This window comes from Salvelinus sp. IW2-2015, linkage group LG10, assembly GCF_002910315.2.
Source record: "Salvelinus sp. IW2-2015 linkage group LG10, ASM291031v2, whole genome shotgun sequence".
NCBI classification, from domain to species: domain Eukaryota; kingdom Metazoa; phylum Chordata; class Actinopteri; order Salmoniformes; family Salmonidae; genus Salvelinus; species Salvelinus sp. IW2-2015.
In genome coordinates, this window is record NC_036850.1 from 17496075 (window position 1) to 17502605 (window position 6531).

The window sequence follows — 6531 nt, forward strand, 5'->3', positions numbered from 1 at the left end:
CCAGCCCTAGTGCCTCCACAAATGGTTTGACTCCAGGCTGGCCAGTTCTTTAGCTGCAAAGGTAATAGAGGGTTCGTATCTACTGTCCGAAAGGCACATGTAGCGTAACTGACGTGCAGGTTAATGCCAGTCAACTCCGCGCATAGCAATGTTTACATTTTATGTTGGCAGGGTTCACACACTAGCTGAATTTGCAGAGCTAGCGCGCAAACCTAAAGCAAACATTAACTAGCAAGCTAGCTAGTACCTATTCCATTAACGTGGCGTCGTCAAAGAATGGAATCTTTGCTATCATCAATTTATTCCAAGATCAGCATGCAGCTTTAGTGCTTCAAAGTCCCTGTGATAAGGTTAGTATAAACTGAAGTCCCAAACTGAACCAGAACTACACTCTCTTATACCACTTGTCTTAAATATATTTTAATGGTTCGTTGCAAAAGCAAATTGTCGCTAGTGGAACTTTTTTAGCATTTATTTTATTTCACTTTTTTTTTTTTTAAGATTATGCAGAACACCACAGAAACGGAATTGGTGCTCGCTAGCTTTACAAATTCAGCTATTGTTGTGAAGCCAGCCAATATGAACACAACTATATTAAAATTAGAAAAGGTTGTAGCATATGTTGTGTAAATGTGTGTGGTGTGGCAGCTAGACCGGCCAGCCAGCCAGGTAGAAAAAATGGCAGAAAAAGTAAAAAGACGGACATCAGAAGTATTTTTCAGTACACCAAAACGCAAGTAAGAACTCTAGTAGCCTATATCTCAAAGACGAGTTGATAAAATGTTAAATAAGAAAGAAGTGAAATGCTATATGGAATGTTTCACAATGATGTCATTAGGCAGAGCAGGCAACAGATGGCACACAGACAGCAGAGCTGGGGACAGATTAGCAGGGACAGACTGGCAGAGCAGGGAGTCTCAGGTAAGTTTGTTGAGTCTTTGTTTGGCAACATTATGAAAGGTTCTCAATTTTTTTTACTTGTGAAATAGGGACATAATTGGAAAATGCCATGGATACCCCGTCTCAACTTAAACTGATGACTAAACTAAGATTTGTTTTATGGCATGGTATTGCTGTTGTGATTAATTGTGTAGTTTTGGGTACCGGTAGTTAGGAGTAACGGCAAACCCTTATTTCTTTTCTTCGGAGACAGACTGAGTCTGGTGAGGGTGGTGAAAGGGAAAGAGCCAGGGGGAGACGCTTCAGAGAACATGTCACAGCCAGGCAGGACAGGTGTCACCCTTGTTTGCCAGGAGCACCCAAGCTAATAGGGGACAGTGGGCAGCAGCATGTCCAGTTACGTCAGTGATGGCAACAAGACCATATCAGCCACAACGCCACAATTTTTTGAACCGGCAAACTCTTGCCAACAGAGTGGTTTGCCGTTTCAAGAGGCGGCAAAGCACAGAAATGAAATTCTGAACATCATGGCCATAAATCATTTTTCGAGGCATTGAAGCTGAGATTAGTCTCCATTCCCGATTGTACAATTTTTTTTATTAATTTGTTGATGGGTACTACAAGATGTCGTTCTGTGCTGAACAGGAGAGTGTCCTTTTTGGCATTATGTTTGACGCATGACCTTGTTCCCTCACAGTAGGAGTTTATTGGGCTATTACAGGGTGGTCGGAGACCAACAGGCGAGGGCATTGCGAAAGTGGCAACTGAAGTGTTGTTGAGGCTCAATTTGCCCATGTCTGGCTTACGTGGGCAGAGTTACGATGGTGCCTCAAACATGGCAGGAAAATACACAGGTGCACAGGCAATTGTGAGAAGGCAGCAGCCATTAGCCCTCTATGTCCATTGTGGAGCACACTGTGTAAATCTGATTACACAGGCTGGCTGCTCAGCCTCCCCACTGATCCGGGATTCCCTTTCTTGGGTCCATCAGTTAGGTGTCCTCTATGGCCAGTCAGGAAAGTTTAAGAGCATGTTTGAATCAATTGCCACGTCCAAAGATACACATCTGCCCACCCGGAAACCCCTATGTCCAACAAGGTGGACTGTGCGGAATACTGCTATTAGAGCTGTGCTAGGGCAGTATGAGCGGGTACTAAGCAGCCTAGAGAGTAGTTTTTAGTACATGACAGTACACGACAGTACACTTACAAATTATTTATTTCATGTTATTTTATTTAAAATTGCATACTTTGTGCGACATACTTGTCCATAGCTGCTGTTTGAAGAGTTGAGACACTGACTGAAGGATATTTTGTTTGATTTATTTGGGTTTTTCATTGAAGTAGTTATTTAGCTTTTAGAACTGTACTTATTTTAAGCTTTTTGTTCTTGTAAAGATATTGTAGTAGACTCAGGCCAGTGGCACATTTAATGACTATATAAATGTATCAGAAAAAGTCAAATTAAAATGTCAATTCAATACGGAGACTAACTTTGTGATGGTTCTCAATGGAGATTATTTTAGATGAGATCACACCATGTTCATTGTATTTATGAAAACTACACCCATACAGTGTACAGTACCATTGCTACCTACTGGCCTTTCTTGATATTGCTAGTTGTAAGTACGAATACCTGCATACATACTGGACTGGTAAGGAGCAATGCTATAACTATTATTAATAGTAGTATTATAATGATTTAAACATTTGAACAAGTTGGTTAAACCCTTCAGGTAACTACTGTACCTATCAATTATTCAGTTGTAGGAATTATGGTTCCTCAATATACATTTAACATATTACAACGTAGGCTATGTGTTACAGCACTACTTTTGGTGTCCCCCTCAGGAATTGCTCTTGAGAAAATGTAATGTAATTGTCCCCTCCAAGGTTGATATCAGATTTTCGCCCCTGGTTAGAACTATAATGTTGATATCATTGATGCTCAGTCCTTGATTCCATAGCTCTGTCTAAGAATGTGACATTGGTTACATTTCTTCAGCCCTTTCCCTCCGCTTTTTACTGAAACGGGTGGGATGGGGGTTTGTTATTGTTTGAACTGCTGATTGCCGCTTTAAAGGTTCAATATGCAGAAATCTCTCCGCTATTTGCTGGTTGCTAACATTCTAATAGTTTGCTTAATTTCAGTTTATGTGACAAAACAAGCAATGCCCTGTATAGTGTAGAGAATAAGTATACCGTCTAAACTACATTTATTGTAGGCTAAAATACAGTCAGCAGGAAATGTTTTTTTATGCTTGAACACACAACGTTTGTGACAGAATCAACTAAACATTTTTTTTACAACTGACGTCATAGGCTACATAGTGAGAGGTACGTGAACCTTTAAATTGAGGGGTATATTTGAAAAGCGTAGCTTTCTTTGAAGACACCTAAATCAAGGCTTACTGTTGCAACCCGTTGTTCCACGCTAGTGCAGTGACATGAGCAAGACAGAAGGGGATAACACGAGCATGCGGGCGCGAAGCTTCACTCAAAGGGAGCTTGACGCAGTGTCCCGTTCCTCTTATTTCCAGCGCATGTTACCAGAGGTAAATCAAATGCATTGCTATGAAACATAAAATATCCGCCCAAGCCTACATAATTGCACCATAGTGTATTATTCTCATCTGATATGAGTTGCAGTAAACATGGGAAAGTCAGTACCTTAGCCTTACCACTGTGCCAAAAAGGTCAAAGGCTGTAGGCAAAATGAACAGATGCTGATCTATTGCCCCTCTAAAGACATGGCCAAATACAAAACGCAATGTAAAAGGGAGCACATTTCTAACAAAGGTCTATGAGACTGGATGAACTCACTGCTGCCATGTAGCAACTGAGGGGGTAGGCTACAGCAAATAAAATAAAATTGTATTTGTCACATGCACCGAATAGAACAGGTTTAGACCTTACGTAGACCTTACCGTGAAATGCTTACTTATACGCCCTTAACCAACAATGCAGTTCAATAAATAGAGTTAAGAAAATATTTACCAAATTAAGTTGTTTTTAAACGCACACAATAAAATTACATAACAATAAGTAGGCTATATACGAGTCAATGTGTGGGGGTACAGGTTAGTCGAGGTAAWTTGTACATGTAGGTAGGGGTAAAGTGACTATGCATATATAATAAACAGCGAGTGGGAGGGGGGGTCAATGTAAATTGTCCTGGTGGCCATTTAAATAATTGTTCAGCAGTCTTATAGCGCTCGGGGTAGGACCTGTTAAGGAGCCTTTTGGACCTACACTTGGCGCTCCGGTACCGCTTGCCGTGCAGTAGCAGAAAGAACAGTCTATGACTTGGGTGATTGGAGTCTTTGACAATTTTTTGGGCCTTCCTCTGACACCACCTAGTATATACACTACCGTTCAAAAGTTTGGGGTCACTTAGACATTTCCTTGTTTTTTAAAGAAAAGCACAATTTTTGTCCATTAAAATAACATCAAATTGATCAGAAATACAGTGTAGACATTGTTAATGTTGTAAATGACTATTGTAGCTGGAAACGGCATATTTTTAATGTAATATCTACTTAGGCTTACGGAGGCCCAATATCAGCAACCATCACTCCTGTGTTCCAATGACATGTTGTGTTAGCTAATCCAAGGTTATCATTTTAAAAGGCCAATTGGTCATTAGAAAACCTTTTTGCAATCAAGAGGACAAGTACATTAGAGTGTCTAGTTTGAGAAACAGACGCCTCACAAGTCTCCAGTATGCTGGCCTTCTAGGCAGAGTTGCAAAGAAAAAGCCATATCTCAGACTGGTGTCACGTTCCTGACCTGTTTTCTATTGTTTTGTATGTGTTTAGTTGGTCAGGGCGTGAGTTGGGATGGGCAGTCTGTGTTGTTTGTTCTATGTGGGAGTGTGTTGGTTAATTAGCCTTATATGGTTCTCAATCAGGGACAGGTGTTATTCATTTCTTCTGATTGAGAATCATATATAGGTTGGCTGTTCTCACTGTTTGTTTGTGGGTGATTGTCTTCCGTGTCTGTGTCTGTGCACCACACGGGACTGTTTTCGGTTTGTTCGTTTTATGTAGTCTATTCCTGTTCGTGAGTTCTTTCGTGTCTTTATGTAAGTTCCATGTTCAGGTTTCGTCTACGTCGTTTTCTTATTTTGTAAGTTATTCAAGTGTTCTTCGTGTTTCGTCTTTATTTAATAAATTCATTATGTCATCATACCTCGCTGCGTATTGGTCCACCGATCCTTCTCTCCTCTCCTCGTCCGAGGAAGAGGAAGACGACAGCCGTTACAGAATTACCCACCAACCTAGGACCAAGCGACGGGGGAGAGCGCAACAAGGAAACCAGGACTCGTGGACATGGGAGGAAATATTGAACGGAAAAGGACCCTGGGCTCAGACAGGGGCATATCGCCGCTCTATTGAAGAGAGGGAGGCAGCTAAAGCCCAGGAGCGGTGGTTTGAGGAGGCAGCAAGGAGACGTGGCTGGAAACCCGAAAAGCCTGTGAGTAAACCCCAAAAATTTCTTGGGGGGGGGCTTAAAGGGAGAGTGGCGAAGTCAGGTAGGAAACCTGCGCCTACTCCCTGTACTTACCGTGGAGAGCGAGAGTACGGGCAGACACCGTGTTACGCAGTAGAGCGCACAGTGTCTCCTGTACGTATGCATAGCCCGGTGCGGGTTATTCCACCTCCCCGCACTGGTAGGGCTAGATTGAGCATTGAGCCAAGTGCCATGAAGCCGGCTCTACATATCTGGCCACCAGTGCGTCTCCTCGGGCCGGCTTACATGGCACCAGCCTTACGCATGGTGTCCCCGGTTCGCCTACATAGCCCGGTGCGGGTTATTCCACCTCCCCGCACTGGTCTGGCGACGGGGAGTATTCAACCAGGTAAGGTTGGGCAGGCTCAATGCTCAAGGGAGCCAGTAGCCTGCACAGTCCGGTATTTCTGGCGCCACCTCCCCGCTCCAGCCCAGTACCACCAGTGCCTACACCACGCACCAGGCTTCCTGTGCGTCTCCAGAGCCCAGTTCCTCCTCCACGCACTCTTCCTGTGGTGTGTGTCTTCGGCCCGGTGCCTCCAGTTCCGGCACCACGCACTAAGCCACCTGTGCGTCTCCAGAGCCCTGTATGCACTGTTCCTTCTCCCCGCACTCGCCCTGAGGTGCGTGCCCTCAGCCCGGTACCTCCAGTTCCGGTACCACGCACCAGGCCTATAGTGCGCATCGAGAGTCCAGTGTGCCCTGTTGTTGTTCCCCGCACTAGCCTAAAGGTGGCGTGTCCTTAGCCCGGTACCTCAGTTCGGCGCCACGCACCAGGCCTATAGTGCGTCTCAGTCGGCCAGAGTCTGCGTCTGCCAAGGCGGCCCTGAACTGCCCGTCTGCCAAGCGGCGCCTGAACTGCCCGTCTGCCAAGCGGCGCCTGAACTGCCCGTCTGCCAAGCGGCGCCTGAACTGCCGTCTGCCAAGCGGCGCCTGAACTGCCCGTTCTGCCAAGCGGCGCCTGAACTGCGCCGTCTGCCGCCAACGCTGTCTGAACTGTCCGTCTGCCAAGCGCCGCATGAACTGCCCGTCTGTATTGAGCCTTCAAAGCGCCCGTCTGCCATGAGCCTGCAAAGCCGCCGTCTGCCATGAGCCTACAGAGCCGTCCGCCAGACAGGAG

The 6531-nt window shown here is 45.0% G+C and overlaps 1 pseudogene; it reads left to right on the plus strand.

The window, feature by feature from the left end:
• The first annotated feature begins 2990 nt into the window (after positions 1 to 2990).
• Positions 2991 to 6531, plus strand: part of LOC111969128 (putative sodium-coupled neutral amino acid transporter 8) — a 16407-nt pseudogene continuing 12866 nt past the window's right edge.